The sequence below is a fragment of the Manacus candei genome, unplaced genomic scaffold, assembly GCF_025592945.1.
Source record: "Manacus candei isolate 608988 ecotype Guabito, Panama unplaced genomic scaffold, ASM2559294v1 h1tg000041l, whole genome shotgun sequence".
NCBI classification, from domain to species: domain Eukaryota; kingdom Metazoa; phylum Chordata; class Aves; order Passeriformes; family Pipridae; genus Manacus; species Manacus candei.
This window is the reverse complement of record NW_026138089.1, coordinates 5,624,251-5,641,547: the sequence shown is the minus strand read 5'-3', so window position 1 is coordinate 5,641,547 and position 17,297 is coordinate 5,624,251. Positions and strand designations below refer to the sequence as shown.

At 36.1% G+C, this 17,297-nt stretch overlaps 1 protein-coding gene across 4 annotated transcripts in view; it reads left to right on the top strand.

Annotated features, from left to right (window-relative positions):
• CDKL5 (cyclin dependent kinase like 5) overlaps positions 1–17,297 on the top strand; it is a 124,760-nt gene that overhangs the window by 58,726 nt on the left and 48,737 nt on the right. The window contains exon 4 of one of the 4 annotated variants that reach the window (XM_051795112.1): positions 12,026–12,116. The exons of the other annotated variants lie outside the window; for them this stretch is intronic. The gene's annotated coding sequence lies outside the window, so the exon portion shown is untranslated. The remainder of the gene's footprint in view (positions 1–12,025; positions 12,117–17,297) is intronic. 4 annotated transcript variants of the gene reach the window in all.

Sequence of the window (17,297 nt, the reverse complement as noted above, 5' to 3'; positions counted from 1 at the left end):
AAAGTTGATTTAAAATATTAATACACTAAAATGTCTTGAATATACCTCTTTTTCTTAATTTTTTGGGGTGAATTTAAAACCTTTTTTTAAAGCCATGAATCCAGGAAAATAAACATTTGGCAGTGTAGGTAAAACATCAACAAAACCAGTAGAAACTTTCCTATCATTTCACTTTATCTGAAAGCTATAGGGTCTTCTGGGCACATGTATTTTTTCATCAGTAAAGATCACAGTGTGTTTTTAAATAGTAAGTTGTCAATCTGAATGCCTTGATTAAAGCAATTTAAATTTCCTTGATGACTCAGTTCTGTGTAACTCCTAATTGGTGAAATACCCTCCTAAAATATAGAAAACTTTCTATTCTTTTGGAATAAAAATTCTAGGAATTTTAAAGTGTAGTTGTATTCACTTCTCGTTCAAAGCCTGGATAACAACAAGTGGGGAAAAAAGGAAAGTAGTTTCCATTTATACTGTTACAGCTGTTAAAATTTGTAAAAATATGTAAAACTTCATGCAAAGAACTTAATACTGCACTTACTGTATGTGGTGTTTGATCACAGTTAAAAGCCTAAGTAAGGGCCTAGACAAACCTGGCATCAGAGTATGGTGATCAAGAAATTTTGGATACAGTGGGAAGGCAGGATGAGCTCTAGAGGCCTTTCTGCTTAGACTGCTTAGTGCTTGATCTTTTTTCAGCTGATAGCAATTGTTACATGTTTGCACAGAACTGGAAATATTCTTTATGCTATCTGTCCCTTATACATATATTACAAATCTGAAACTCTTCACATACTTCTTTTTATTTTGCTATGTATAGCTGCACCTGGACAATTAAGCTCAATGAATCTGCTCCTTGCTTTTGTTCAGAACAGTCCAACTGCATGCTAACGTCTCCTTTTCTAAAGGGTATCTATTTAAGCTGCTTTAAGTTTAAGAGGAAAACTAAAATACCCTCTGGATTTTTAAAGTATTTGCATTTTTATTATAGCTGGTTTATTTTAGCTTAAATTGCTAATTAGACCACTCTTTGTGGAAGCCCCTTTTAAATCCTCACACCTTGGAACATAATGGCCTTACTTTGCCCAGTATGAAAAATCACCCACTTTATGCAATTTTATTTTCACTTTTCCAGATGAGTAGCAAAGTGAGTATTTGTTTCTGAACTGCACAGGTAACTCTTTTTTGGAAACAGATACCAACATTGCTCTCCATTTTTTTAGTTTCTTGTGCTTTAAAAACTTTGATGGAGCATTTTCTATTTTTTCCTCCACATGAAACCTAATTTCTGTAGAATACTGCAATGTAGAAAAATTAGTATAAGGAAATTCAATGTCAGTCTTATAAAGGGGGGGGTGAACATTGCAGGTCTTGAAATGAAATGCCTGTGCTCAGGGAGGCCTCTTCTTTGATTCACTTGTACCCTTGTACCTATGCTTTTATAAGTTCAAAGGGGTGTACGTGTGCCCATGGGAGGTATCTGATTTGGGCAGTATCTCCATCGTGCAGGATGGAGGACAAAGGTAAGGAGCTTGCAAGTCCCCACTACATCTCTAACAGTCTTCTTGGTGGTGATGACAAACTAGTTCTTACATCTTTTGTATATATTTTGTGTTTAGATGTTGTCTGTTGTTATGAGATGGTCCTTGGCTTCGGTTTTGTTTGCTTCAACTTCCACGAGTCTGTTTTCTGGTTTTCCTTGTTTGGAATTTGTGTTTGAAAAGCACATTTATAATCTGCTTCCCTGATGGGCTAACAGGAGAAAGGCTCCTGTATGTTATAAGCTGCAACCCTGTGGCCATCTTCCTGTTGTTAGAATGCGGGGACTGCTTACCCTGACCTGTTACATCCTTCTGCAGCAGAAACAAGGTGTGTATGTGCTCTGAAAGGGTGGGTTTTCTGTTTTCGGTTTTTGATATAGAATTGTGCTGCCATATTGAACAACCCTCCTATTCTTTCAGTCCACAAAGAATCCTTATAATATTGAGGAGAACTCCTTCCCAAATGTGTATTATGAAGCATATTTTTTCATACAGTTCTAATAACAGATTACCACAGATTCCAGTGTGCTGAAAACTAACTGCAAAACAATTTTCTTAGACTTAACCTTGACTGAACAGGATTACCATCATTATCAATTTTCCTTTGGGCTGTAGAGAGTGTTTTAAAAAAAAAATTTGTGGTTTTCAGGTGTGACAGAAGTAAGTGACATTTATAACTGTAATCACGCACTGAGGTGTGGAAAGATGAAGTTCTGTAGGACCGAAAAAACTTTGTTGGCTGGTTACACCTACTTCTGTTTTTGACAGTATGCATCTTGACCAGGAGGCAAGCTATCTTCTTGAAATCAATTAACATTTCCAACAGAGATGGAGGAATGCCATGTTTATGCACAGAAATATGTTACAGGCAGTGCCATCTGCAGAGCAGAGCTGACTAGCTGCTGCTCCTACAGGATCAAATTTCCTGTGACTGTTTATGTGAAAAACTCATCTGAGGGGTGCATACCTTTTTTTTTCCCCTCAAAGCATCAGCCAGTGAAGAATGGTGTTAAAAAACACATACAAGATAGTATTTGATGGAATTGAAGCCTGGGCTCTGAACCTGCTCTAATTTTGTGAGTTCTCCCTGCTTCCACTGCTATAAATGCTGCTGTAGTGCTAAGGAATCAAAACTATTCAGGGAGCAAAAGAGAATCAGTAGGAGCTTCCCAAGTGACCTTTAGAAAGCCTAAAGAGAGCCCAAATAACATCCATCCCATGGGATATAGCAGGTTTAAAACAAAAAAGAAGTGAGGGAGTGGTATTTCTACTCAGTAATTCTGGGATGCAGTGTTCCCTTCATCCATATTCCTCAGATAACATAAGAGAGACTGCAAGCCAGATCTCTCAGATGATGCCAGTATCAGAGAAGTAAATCAAGGGAGATCAGCCTGTCTATAGTATTTCTTACTTTCTATTCACTATGATTTTCAGCGAAATGGATAGTTTTTAATTTATATTACTGAAGATGAGCTTCTGTTGCTTTACCAGCATGCTTCCAATTACAGATGGGTACATGTACAGAGCCATGCACAAGTGTTTATATACTCACACACACATTTTTGTGTAGTTAATGAGTTATAGCAAAGTGGTCTCTTCTGGTCAGTTTTAAAAACTGATACCAGTCCATTCCTTCTGTTGCCTCTTAGTAGATTGTTATATGTATTAGATAGCACACTGTTATGCTGATTCTTTTTATTTTTGTGAATTTAAGGAGAACTGAACAGTTGTGCCTCCATATAAAATATGAATGGCAATAATTCTATTTGTTTTATCAAAGTATTTAGTGGGCATGTACAAGACTTTAACAAAAATCTAAATAAAAACCTTCACAGCTGAAGTCTTGTGATTTTATTTTCTTAGGTTTCACTTGTCTTTCATCTGCAAATCGTGTTTCAGGAACTTTCTGAAAATTTATCCTCATTGCAAAAGTATCGTGTGCTTTTTACTTAAATATGTTTGTATGAAGAAGGCAATCTTTTAGCACTTCTGAGCTATTAAAAGAAAAATGAAAGTGAAAGATCTGTTTAGTTTTGATATCTCTATTCCTACAGTAAACAATAAGTCCCAGAATTTTTCAATGGGAGAACATGGCTTTTCTGAACATATCTGGCTAGGAATCAAATTATGAGGGCATAGTTTATTCTTGCAAAGAACAAATATGTGCAAAGACATACGTAAAGGAAAAATTAGGTCCAGAGGTCTTTTGTCCATGGATTTGTTTGAAGTTTTTTTCTCTTGATTTTTAGAGTATGGTAGGTTAATAGTTAACATTCTGCAAGGCCACCTTTTTCTTTTTCGAAGTCATGGTGATAGTTGACTATTCACACAGTACTAACTGAATGAAGCTGTGTGAGGAGACATTCTTTTTTTTTTTTAACAAGGACTTTAACTAGATTTAGAGTAATTAATGATTCATTTGTTAATTTTTTGTATTACTATATTTTTAGCCACGCCCAGACCTTTGCCTATGTGATTTTATATTGTAATGTTTTTTGGTTTTGTTTTTTTTTTAAATCACACTCAGAGTCATGTTATAATGAAACCAAGTCAGATTTAGCACATTCAAGCACAAATGCTAGTCAACAAACGCTGTCGGAGCTATTGTTTACTCTCTGTACCACCAGAAGGCTTGCTACTATATCAGTTTACAAAGGACAGAAGGCAGCCTGCCTCTGATGAAGCTTTGTTTTCCATATCTGCATATAGTTTAGACCAAGTACTGCAATGAAGCTCCAAGCTTACTTGTAAAGTCTTGGGTTTTGGATTTTTTCAGTGGTCTTAAATGTTTTGTATCCTCCAATCGAATCTGAAGTAACAGTACTGTTACTAAATATTAACGAGAAATTTTACTAAGTAAAAGGTTTGAAACCTTTACTCGGTTAAGAATCCTAAAGCTTTCCCAGTTGTTATTTTTTCTTTTACTCCTGTTCAAATGAATTGTTATAGTTCTTTGGAACTGAGAGAAATATGGCTCTAGGAGATCGATATATAACATACATTCTAAATCCATATTTTTCTTACGACCTACTTCTAATGAGGCCTTCTTTGTAAGTTATTTAAAGCTTTATTGATCTCAGGTAGTACCTTCAATTATACCAGGGACCGGAAATGCAAAGCTCATAGCAGAGATATTTTTAGCTTCGTGAAGATGCTCGCCACTGAACGTGTATTTTATTCTCTAATGTGCAGGTTAAAGAAGAAGGATGAGCTTCAGAAATTCTGATCTTGCTGTTAGCTATGCCAGATTGCTTTGTGGGATGTGAGAATTGACGCTGCACAGTTACGTTGGCAATGGAGATGTTCTTACTTCAGTAGCACAGTTGGGAATACTGTATTTGTGTTTCTAGCATGGGAATTACAAATACAATCCAATGGATGTGATGATCTTAATGTAGCAATGGACTCAAAGAATAGTGATCCAGAGGAGGTAATATCTCTGAGGTCACTAGTCTTGATAAGATTTCTGAAATGTATCTTAAAAACACGTGCATGCATGTAAGTTTTTGCGTGCAAAAATAAAACAGACATAAGGGCTGCAAAGTTAAGTAACTTGGGTGGAATTAATCTCACCCACTGTTTCAGTGCTTAGATCTTGCATAACCAATCTCCCTAGTTTATATAAGTTGAGAGAGTCCAACATCCGAAAAGCAATTTTTACCATCTGGAAATTATTAAAATCAGTAACCTTCTGGCCAAATCCTGTCTCCTTGCCCTGCTTTTACTAGCTGCAGGGAAAGCCTTGACAATGCACATTGAATATCTAACTCGTAGCTGGCTAAAGCCAAATGAGATAGACTCTACTTTAGGAAATACTTAGAGTTTTATGTAGATTAATTGAGTCTTTTTAAACACACAATATAATTGTTCTCAGCCTAAATTTAGCTTTGAGGTTGCTGCTTCTATTTTAGGCCTGAAGAAGGGCTTCAGTTTCTTTTGCATGCACCAGTATTTCTAATGAAAGAATGCTGCCTTTTCCCCTCAAATACTGCCTTGCTTATATACACTGTGATAAACTTCTTTTTGCCCCATAATTTTCTAGACTTCTCAAATACAAAATTCATCATATAACACCATATGGATACCCACGCAGTTGTCACACAGCTGTCAGCTTCTAGTATTTGAGATGGCATAGCTAGTAACCTGTTGCCTTCATCCCCCATGCATACCAGAACACTGTGGAATGAGATTCATCTGTGGTTTTAGTGGGTTTGCAGCTATTTCTGAATTCTCAGCATTCCTCTGCTTTCAGTTAAATTGGGTTCCACTAAAATTTTAGATCTTCACAGATTCATTTATTTGTTATGCTGGTTTTAATACTAACTTCTGAATCCAGGTACCTTATCCCAGTTTTCTTTTCCAATCTGTTTTCAGATTGCATTTCTGCCTTCTTTTCCCAGTCTCTTTAGCCTATGTATTCCCTAGTCCTTAGCTCTTCATTCTGCACTTTTTTATCCCCTCTCCCCACACAGTGTTTCCACTGTTTGTGACAATAAACTTGGTGAGATCAAAACATATTTCTTGCCCTTTTTCCAAGAAGTATTCATTTGTCACATTTGGGCAAACTTTCACAGTGAACCTAAATTCTGCATGGTATCTTTTTTTTTCCTGTCTCAAAAGCACATGTGCATGTGCAAGATCTAAAAACGGGATGTGTTAGATAGACTTATCAGTAGGGGCAATTTCTGTTAGAAGAGATTTTTTAGTCTTCTTGGAACTTCTGTGATGTTTAGACTTTTTTTTCTTTAATGAAATATAGGAAAAAATATACTCATACAGCCACAAGTCTTTGGATGCTGCAAAAACTACCTGAAGTCCACAAACTCTGTTTCTCGATTTAACTCCAAAGCTGGAATTTAATCTGTAGAAATGCTATTTTTACGAAGACTTATCTGCCATTTCTTCTTCATCTGTTAGTAGTAACAGAACTCTTCCTTGAGTGCAGATTCCTTTATTTCCTTATGTACATTCTGCTTCTCAAGTTAGCTGAATTACCATGCAATTTGTGTAGAGGCAGCTCTCCTGTTCCTCCAGCCTCTGCAACAGTAATCAGGAAAGCTTATATGTGTTTCAGGTATGAATCTTGCCTGCTGTCTTTTTTTTTAAACAGATTGGATTGAATTTTAATCCTTAGTGCTATTCTAGAAAGAAGATAGAATCTCTTAAAAGGAATGCAGCTTTAAATGCTTGGCAGAGCAAAATGGCAGTTTTGCAAGAAGCAAGAATTTCTCTCTTATTATCCATAGAATAGACTGTCTGTATAATCCCAGAGAAGAAAAGCCTTTCTTTTTCTGCAAAGCTGAATATAGAAACTTTGAGAAGACATGAAGGGGTCCACTGAAATACATATCAATATAGAGATTGGAAAAAAACTTTTTAAAAAGCAGCTAAATTGAAGAGGGTGTAGGAAAGAGCATTGATTTAGTATTCTGTAGGGCATTCATCACACTGGTAGAGAAAGTAAGGAGAACTGGTTGATAAAACATCAGAAAAAAATTATCCTGCTGTACTGTAATGCTAAAACAATACAAAATTGGAGGAAAATAGTACCAACTTGTACCCATAGAGCTTTCTTGGTTATAAGATTTTCCTAGAATTTACTTTGTGAAGAGCATAATGTCAGCAAAAATATTTTTTGAGGGGGGAAAACAACCTGCAGAGCAAAGAGATGCCTTTTTGTAAATGCCACAAAATCATTAGGGGATGGGGGAGGGAGTTATTTTCTCTCCATAATACTGTCATCTAATGAGAGAAGTAGCCAAAGAACTGAGGCATTTCCTGTTCAAATTTATCATCCCTTTCTTGGAGAACAACAGAAAAATATCATCATTAAAGATCTGAAATAAGTGAAAGGGATGTTTGTGACCCTTAATGCTACTTGAGGAGAAAGAAGACATATAATGGAGAGGACAAGGAATGACAGATTATTAGGGTTAATGTAGACATCTAGGAAATGTTCCACGGCCAAACCTATCAATGAGCTGAGACCAAAATACCAAAGGTGTTGGTTGCATTTGGTTACACCTTTTACATACTAAATTGCATGGACAAGACAGTGTTACACTATTTTGCATGCCCAAAATGTGGAGTGAAAAAGTTTTCAGTTTTAAACTGTTTGTTTTTTCTTTAATTGAAAACACTAAATATAAAAGTTCTCATTTTTGGAATTCTAGACAAGAAGACCATTGTATCTTAGGTTTTCCCCCAGATGGGGAAAGTTTATCATTACTAACATATACTGTCTTTCAAATTAATGTGTTAAACCCAAAAATAAGCTCCACCATAGCTCTTGCTTTTGCTCCAGAACAGATCTGGAGTGGCTGCTCAGTATCTGAATGGGCAGTTACCACCTCTGGTGGTTTAAGTTCCACTCCAAATACAGAAGACTTGCTGCTGCCATTTGCACATGAGAGATGTTAAGGTTAGGGCAAACCTCATCTGTACTTCTGCAGCATTGAAATGACAATAGCTGCTGCTATTTTCCCTTTTTTTTTTTTTTCTTCAGCACTGAGATAGACTACTTTTCTCTTTAAGATAATGGTAAACTGAGCAAACTAAGTTTGAGAAATCCTATTGTAGCTTGCACTCCAAAACAAAGATTTAGTTGGTATTTAAAAATTGTTAACATGGAATTAACACTGGAGGTTTATGATGGATGAATACAAACATGTCAGGAAAGATGGGCTGAAAAGAAAAAGGAGTGAGGTTTTCCCACGTGTGAAGGAGTGTCTCAAATATATGGAGGTATTTTCTGGGATGAATGGCAGTGTGATTGAAAGCTTGTGGTTCAGATTAGAGGTGAGACCAGAAACTGTGGCATTGTATTGGGACTTTGTTGTAGGCCACCTGATCAAGGTGAAGAAGTGGGCAAAGCCTTCTTTAAACAGCTGATGAAGTTTTCAAATCACAGACCATGATTTTCATAGACTACTTTAACTTCCCTGGCATCTGCTGGAAGAGCAATGTGGTGGGATATAAGCAGTCCCAGATGTGTAGGAGCACACATAGACAGCAAAGGAGGAATTTAAAAACATTACTTGGGTGGATGTGGGTGATATTGGGAAAGCCAGAGCTCTGCTGGAGTTGAGACTTGCAAGGGCACCAAGAAACACTTCCAGTGCTACTTTGGGAGTGAAAGGCTGAACAAGGAAAATATGGGCCTGTTGCAGGGAGGGACAGGCAATTTAGGATAGCAGAACTCAGTGTCTTTGCTTTCGTTTTCACCAGCAAAGTCTCCCAGGTTTCTGTGTTTACTGAAAGAATTGAGGAAGAAAATGAATTACCAGTAGTGGGTGAGCATTGAGTTGGGAGGGCTCATACAGTTTAATGGGACCAGATGCACAGCATCCAGAGGTACTGAGTCCTTCCAGCAGGACAGCTCTTGATTGTCTTTAAAAGGTTGTGGAGACTGGGGGAGGTACTCGATAAAAAGAGAAGGGACCTGCATTTTTTTATATAGAAAGAAAGAAGCAAACAAAAAAACCCCACTGCAAGGGATTTTTTACCCAAGATTGGAAAATTCAGATGTGATTTCCATGCATTTCCCATACATTCTTAAGCTGAATATGTGCTTTGATTTAATTTCTTTCTTCATGTGCATCTGGGAAGATGACATGATTAAGATAGGAATTTAGGTATGTATGAGTGCACCTGTACAGGTGTCTAAACTCCCAATGGGAATCTTGTCACGGAGTAGAGGGAAGTTCAATACATATTTCTTTGGGGTTGAAAGATGCACTTTAGTTGCCTAAGCCCCTAATGCTAATGGTGATACCTGGGATGCTGTGTCTTACCTCTAGCTTGTGCTCCAGGAGGTTTGCTTCTCTGCCAATCCCATGTGAGTGTTGTAGATATCTAGGGAATCTTAAATGCTACTAGATGCCTGTGTTTAGGGTACTTAATCGTGTCTTGAGTGACTGGTCAACTTAGAGCTCTTCAGCTCTGCTTATTGTAGTAGAAGCTTGAACACACAACTCACATGCAGGTGTTTGAATTTAGATGTCTTAATCTGAAGCTGAATTCCAGCAGAAGAGTTTCAGCCTCAGGAACCTGCTTGACAAGTTCGCCTTTGGTTCACAGTAGGTCTGGTTTTACAAATTAAAGAAAATGCCTGTCAGACTGTTGATAAGAAAAAAGAAAAAAAAATAAAATGTGAAAGTACCAAATAAAAAATAAATTGTATCCAGTGCAGAAGTAAATATTTCAAAACTAAAGCCTGAAATGTAATAGAATTCAGAAGTTCAGCCAATCATACTAAACTGTTTTGACACTCAAACTTGGGATAACTACACTGTAGACTTTTGCACTGAAAAAAAATGTTAAAAAACCAACCAAACAAAGCAAGTATTTTCCAATAAGTTCTACCTGCTCTTGAGTAACGAGATGCCCAGGAAAGGAACATTGCATTCATAATAACAAAAAAACAGGAAATGCATTGTGATTAGAAATGTCTTGTTGACCTCTGCGTTTATGGAGTCAGCAATATCTTAAGGAAGCTGTAAAGGTGGTACAGGTTACCTTTCTACGTTTTCCACTTTGTTATCACTTGTATTCCGAATGCCAAGAAGATTTGGCTATAAGAAGTAATTAAATAATGCTGGTATCTGCCCAGTGCAATGTTATGTTATTTATAAATAGCTTTTATTTTTACAATTTCCAGCAGACAAAAAAAAATCAAATAGAGCTGGAAGAAGACTGAGGTTTGTAACTTAAATTACTATTATTGATGTTTCAGTATCAGAAACATTTTATAGAACTTTACTGAATTTGGTTTATGTTTTACATCCATGGTTTGGATTAAACAATATTGTCAAATTGTAAAATTATATGGATTAGTGCTACAATAAAATGAAATGAAGGACAGATTGTTTTAAAAATTGCTACAATAGTACCAGTTTACCATGAAAAGCTAGAATAGCTACATTTATAGTATTTAAAAGCTTCTTTTTGTTCCAGATCCTTTTCATTACATTATTATACAAATTCTTTGGGGATGCATATTTACTTTGTTGCTTGGAAGAAATTGTGAATAAATATGAAAAATGTGTTGCAACAATGAAAGTTTCAATGCTAACTGTTATCATCAGCCTAGTAGCTCATAGAAAATACTGAGCAGGTTCACTTCCTTGTAAATGTTCTTTTCAGGGCAGTATTTATGCTCTAAATTAGTAGACTTCAAGTTTTTGAAGAACATAAAATTCATGCACTGCAGTGCACGCCTTAGGGTTCAGGTGTACCTCCTAATAACTGCTCAAAGCAGAATCAGCAACAGCAGGTTGTTCCTTTTTTTTTTTTTTTTTTTGATTTTTAATACCTCCAAGGCTATTCAGAGTATCTCTAGTGATGGGAACATTCATGACTGGCAGAGAGGTGCCTTCTAGCCCCACCTGTCCTGTGACTCTGTGAAGTTACTGCAGTCTGAGGAGCCTCTGCCACCAATGGAGGGAAGAGCCATCAGTCTGCCTTGATTCTGCCACTGGAGGCTGTGGCACTTTGAAGGGGAGCCCCAGTCTGTGAGTCCATGATACAGATGGGCCACTCATTTGGCTTACAGATTCATCTGACTGTTGAATGAGAAATGCTTGCTATTCATGACTCCCTTGAATTACACTTGATTTAAACCAAAGCAAGCATTTGCTCATAGCTTCTGAACAGGCAACAGAGTTGTGTTTCTGAAAGACATAGAGAAAGAAATCAGAGAAACTGTTTCAAATCTGCTTGCATTTTTTAAAAGAAGTCTCTTTCCACCATTTCACGCACTTTGACATTTCCTGTCAAACTTGTAGCTCAAGCTTTCAACCTTTTCTTGTGCTTCTTTTCCCAGTGGAAGAGTTGAGCTTCCATACCTGTTGCCCTTGAAAATCTTCTAGTGGGTCCAGAGTGGTTTAAGCTTTCTCTAGTCCTGCTTTTGTTTTTCCTCAATCAGGAGATAGTGTGACCATCTTCATTAAAATGGCATGTGAAGTATATAGATCTTTGTTCCGTTAAGAGTCTTCTCCTGCACTTAGATGGTTAGTAAATAACATTCTGCTTTCAAGAGATATAAAATTGATTTATGGTGATTCATTCTAGGTGCTTCTCAAGTAAACTCTATGTGTTGGAAAAAGTCTAAGCCATTTTCCAGTAAATAAAGGCATTGTGATAACTCAGACACACTGTTCTGTCATTATTTACCAAAGGCTCTGTCTCTTCTAAAGATAAGTAGGACTTCTAGATTAGGAAGTAATTTCCTGAAAGTTCGCCTATGCTAAGAGTCATATTTCTTAGATAAACCAAGTGTGGGGTTTTTAAGTGAAAAATAGGAGAGCTACAGTTTTCTCAAAGGAGAAATACAAGATTAAAGCAGTGAAGCACCTCTTGAGGGAAATCCTCCAAAGTTTTTTTGGTGTAGAAGAAGACACAGTGCTATGACTTACATATCCTAATGTCAAACTGTTTGAAAAAAGAAATTGAATCTGTCATCTTGCACATCTCTCTTTTTTCTACAGAGCATATTTTAAGGTACTCCATTAGATTTTGAAAGTAAGTGCCAGCAAAATTGCCAGCACCTAACATTGGAAGTCTGGAGAAGACAAGAAGGTGTGTTCTAGTCTGTAATACTGTCCAAAGGTAGTAGTGTTTTAAGGCAGAATGCAAATAGAGTCAAGACACTGTGATGACTTCAGGACCTGATTTACATGGAGGTAATGATGCCTGTTACCCCTCAGAATGTGCATTGTGAGGTAGCTTGGCGTAAATTTAAAGATTTTTGTAATGACTAATGTTACATTTATGATCCATTGATCAATACTGACTAAAATGTTAATATTTTCTCCTCTTGTTTTGAGAGTAACTTTGAAAAATTAATTGGTTGGGGTTTTTTTAAAGTTTCATTTTAAGCAACTCTTTAAAAGTGCTTTACCATCTTGTAATGGTTTTCTGGGCTTTTGTTGCCTCTGCTGATCGCTTAATGATCTGTAATTTTGCTAGAATCAAAATTATTGAAAGATCTGTTCTAAATGCTTAAATGTCCGAGAACATAGTAATGCTTTTGCAAGTCAAAGTAAAACTGTACTACTTTGTTCTGAAAAGACATTAGCCATAGGATATGTTTGGCTGAATTTTGTTGATTTTTTAATATGTGTCTTTGTTGTGGCAAACTAAATGATGTGGAAGTAATTATGGATTGATTAGGATCAAATCAACTTCTTGCTTGCTTCTAAATTATTTTTATAAAATTATTTTATATTATAACATTATTTTTATATTATCTATGAGTAGAAAATGTGATTGATTTCACTTTTTCTAGCAGAAGTTGAACATGCATTTATCTTTGGGCCTTACAGCTTCATACTTGTACGGATATACATCTATACTTGTTCCAATCACAGAACATACCATGTCATATCTTAATATGGCACTTAATATATCAGCATAAAACCCTGATGTGATGTACTAGATACTGCTTTAGCCTGAGTGAAGGCAGCAATACACTGCTTGTGCATGGGATGTGCTCAGTATTGACTACTGCTATATCTGCTCATGCTTGTTGATTTTTATAAACACTTGTTTTTTCAGTTGCTTAAAAAATCCATGCTTGAGAAATTCTTGTAATTATATAGGGTGAGGTAGTAAAATTATTGGTGAATGATGTAACTTCCAGAAGGTCAGAATCTTGTCTATTTTTCAAGAATCTTCTTGTGTACCTATGCTTTGTGTCAGATTTTCCATGATATGTAAAAGAAAAAGGAAAAAAATTCCTAACAGAAATTCTTGAAACAAAATAGGGACAAACATTTGAAGAGATTCTTCTTTGTAACATAATATTTTCAAGAATACGACATGTTTTTTCTTTCTGGGGAAGAATGGTTGTAGTTCTAAGATCTTGGTTTATACTTATCTTATTCTAAGATCTTTGTCCTTGAGTACTCCCATCATTAACATCAAGGTTCTTTCTGGAAACAACAGAGATACATTCCTCTGCTGTTCTGGAAATCACTGGTGTTTTGTGCAATATGTAATTACATATACATTTTGTAGAGACAATGGAAAAACAGGAGACCTCTTTACTTTAAATGAGATAAAATTAAATGGTTTTGAATTAGGAACTCTTCTAGTTTGATACTGGCAACAGGAAACACCAGCTACTACAATCTTGTGAGGAAGCCCAGGAGCAGTGAGAACTGCTCAGCTCCCATAGCCATACTCGCCTCTCATCTGTGGCTAAGTGGGCAGACAGTAAAGCACATGTTTTCTCCAGAGGCAATTCCCACATATATTTTGAGGTAAAGGAAAGGACTGAGCCCTAGCATGAAGTGATTCCCATCTCCAGGACTGAAGATACGCTTTTCCCATGAGCAAGTATCTCCTTCCTCCTCTCTGTCACTGTGTTTATATGTAAAGCAAATAGAACAGAAATTTTTGTCTTAGCCTTATTAAAAGGTATTAGCAGGTTTGTACATGAAGAAGAACCATAGTTTGCCCCGTTTTAGACATATGTAATCATGTAGTCTGAATAATCAGTTTCTGTAGGTCCTTAAATTTTACACAAAGTGTTTTCAGTAATATTCATCTGTTGTTGCATACTTAATTGTAAAACAGTGTTTTTCCTGTAGTTTTATAACATAGAATGTTTGTAATATATGTCCTCAATAATCAGATGTAATGCCAAAGCCAAGAGGGATTTGACTTGTGTATTTGCAAATTTGCTGTTGCCTCAGAATGTAAAGTGAAATACTGAGGCCAGAATTTTTTATTACAGCATGATAATGAGATGCTTAGTAATAAACGTAGCTGAGTGAAAAAGAGGTACAGGTAAGTGAACACAAATTTTCATACTTCATGATATCACGTGGTGGTAGAGATCAGAAAGGGTTAAATTTTTTCTTTGACATTCACTGAAGTCCCAAACTCTGAATCAACTAGTAACAGTCTTATCTACGTAGATGATACATTTAATTTGATGTGGCAGTTTTCCATGCTAGGAGTTGGATACTGAGCTATTGTCTAAGTAGGGTTTCCAGAATCAAGTTGAACATGGTGTTCAGTACTGTTCTGTTTCATAGTACAGTCTTGAAAAAAACCCTTTGAAATGCAAAATATATATTTTAGTGAATGGCAATTCTATTTTTGAGAATTCCAATTTGACCTGTTTTTGAAGAGCAGACCACCAGATCCACAAAAGACTTTAGATCTCCAAAAGGACTTTTAAGTAAGGGTTTAAGTAACAAAGCCTAATTTGATCTGTAAAGAACCTTTCAGATTTCCCCAGGAGTCTGAATTATCACTGTTGAATTCCCTCATTGCTCAAAGCTCTGCTTTTCTTTGTATCTCCAATTCTGTCCATCTTCTCAGGGCTTAGCAATGTGTTGTTGTCTGTTTGCTTTGCACCAAGTGCCTGTCAGTACTTGTTTCGCCATCATCAGAGCAGCTCTAGCATCTGTCTCCTAATCCAGGAAGCATATTTTTACCATCTCTACTATATGCCTGCTGTATTGGTCCATATACAAAATGTATTCCATCTTTTCCAATCTTACTCTGTATTAGTTTATCTGAGTGAAAATTATGTACAGTCTCCATATGCTGCTGATCTGCAACATCGTACATTATACAGGAGATAGAGTTCTTGCTGCTTCCTTCCCCCAAGGAAGGATATTCTATATATGACTGACAAATTTGAGACCATTTTTTTGAAATTTCCTCTTTCTAGAACTTGCATTTCTCTGTAAAATGTGGTGAAAACTAGACATCTAGTTCAAAATTAGTAGGAGTAGTGGCAAATAGAGGAACAGGGCATTTCAGATGGATTCTTCCTTTTGAAAATAGTTTAAAATTATGATGAGCTCATATGTTGCCTCATGTAAACTATTTAGTTGGTTTAGAGCATGTGGCCAAGAATTGAGAAATGTGCACTTGGCTTCAGTTTTCTCTTCTATCTGATGGAGCACCATCAGGTGTTCTGCATCACAGGGAAGTTACAGGCTTTTTGAACAAGCAAGTGCATTGTATTTAAAACTCTATGTATAAATCTTGACTGACTTTGTAACCATTTTAGCTTTGTGTTGACTGCTTCACCAGTGGCAGATTCCTAGGGAATAGCATTTAGATAGGATGTGGTCCTCCAAGAAACCTAGACAAGAATGTTCCTCCCTAAGATGTCTCATTGTGGTGTTGTTTCACTTCAGGTTATTTAAATATTATTTGTTAGGGGGTTTTTTTGAAGATAGGAAATATGTTGTATATAAATTATGACATCATTGATAAGTTTATTGAAATAATACAAGTGATAAAGTTTTTCAAATGAAAATTTCTTAAATGTGGGATTTTTTTGAACTGTTTTGAATAACTTTTTCATCCATATGTGTGTTGCTGAGGTCTTTCTGTTCTTGTTATTCCTGGAGCCACTCATGCTTTAAGTACTGTAAATAGTCAAAATCCTGCAGGACGTTCGATAGCATATCTTATATAAGTCTTTGCAGGACCTTGACCCAAGAGCTTTTAAAACTTAATTTCCAAAATAATCACTTTCACTGTACACAGCAGGATATGGCAGAAAAGCCACATGGATTAGTTTTCTTGAATAATGCCGAATTCTTCTCTGTGTAAGGATACATTTTCCAACTCCTACATTTCTTTCACTGTACATAAGCTATTACCTTGAGAATAAAAACACAGATTTTTGATGATAGCTGAAACATCTACAAATTTTTCTTTTACTTCATGGGAAATAGGCATGTTAATACTAATGGATAAATTTGACTTATCTGTGAAGGGGTATATGCACACTGTCTAAACATAGGCATTTACAGTCAACAGAGGCTTTCAAGGGCAATTACAGTGTTCCTTTTCTAAAAAATCCTTCAGAGGCTTAATTAGCCAGAGCAGCTACCAGTAGCTACCAGAAGTCAAATAAGCTAAATTTACTCAACCACTTAATGTTCCTTTATAGTCCTAGTAACTCTTACTATTATTACTAGAGTTAGAGTTAATAAATATAACAATACTATAACATAGTAGTAAAAATATAATTAGTAAAATAGTTTGCTTAGTTTGTAAGTTTCCTGAAACAAAATTACTAAGGAACTGTATTTGACATAAAAGCTAAAGACAAGACTGTCAGAATCATTCTGAACCTGAAATGTGTACTGTTTCCTTGTTTCTGACATCCCTGTCTTTACTGTTCTGTAAATTGGTTGAGCTAAAGGTAGTGCTTGGACCTCAGCTGAATTTATGCAATGTATCTATCAGCCTCCACGTTAGACCAGTGTGTGTGAAGGGTAGGTTTCAGCCTTCACATCAGACCAGTGTGTGTGAAGGGTAGGTTTCAGAAGCAGAAAAGCAATGCAAGTCTCCTCTAAGAGTTAATTGCACGTGATGCTTCTGCTGAACTAACTTTCTTCAATACAAGGTAGATATAGTTCGGTTACTTAAATCAATACACAATAAAATGCTTGCAAGTTTTTCAGATAGATGGTATGACTGATGATCAAAGGATTATTTTTTTAAACATGCAAATTATATACACACACATTCATTCTTATATTTGACTGCAAGTTCATTTTTAGTCATAGTAGTATTGATTTTCACTTAAACGCCTTAAATGACATTATTCACTATCTACATGGGTTTTTCCAGGGTCAGGTATTTTGCATGTTCGTGTGTTACAATGATTTGAAATGAAAAATGGAGTAAATCTTTGTATTACTCTGTAATTGGTTATGCACATGTCTTTAAGTATTCCAGGAGGGCTTCCCTTTTCATTGCTATTCTCTGATCCAGCCT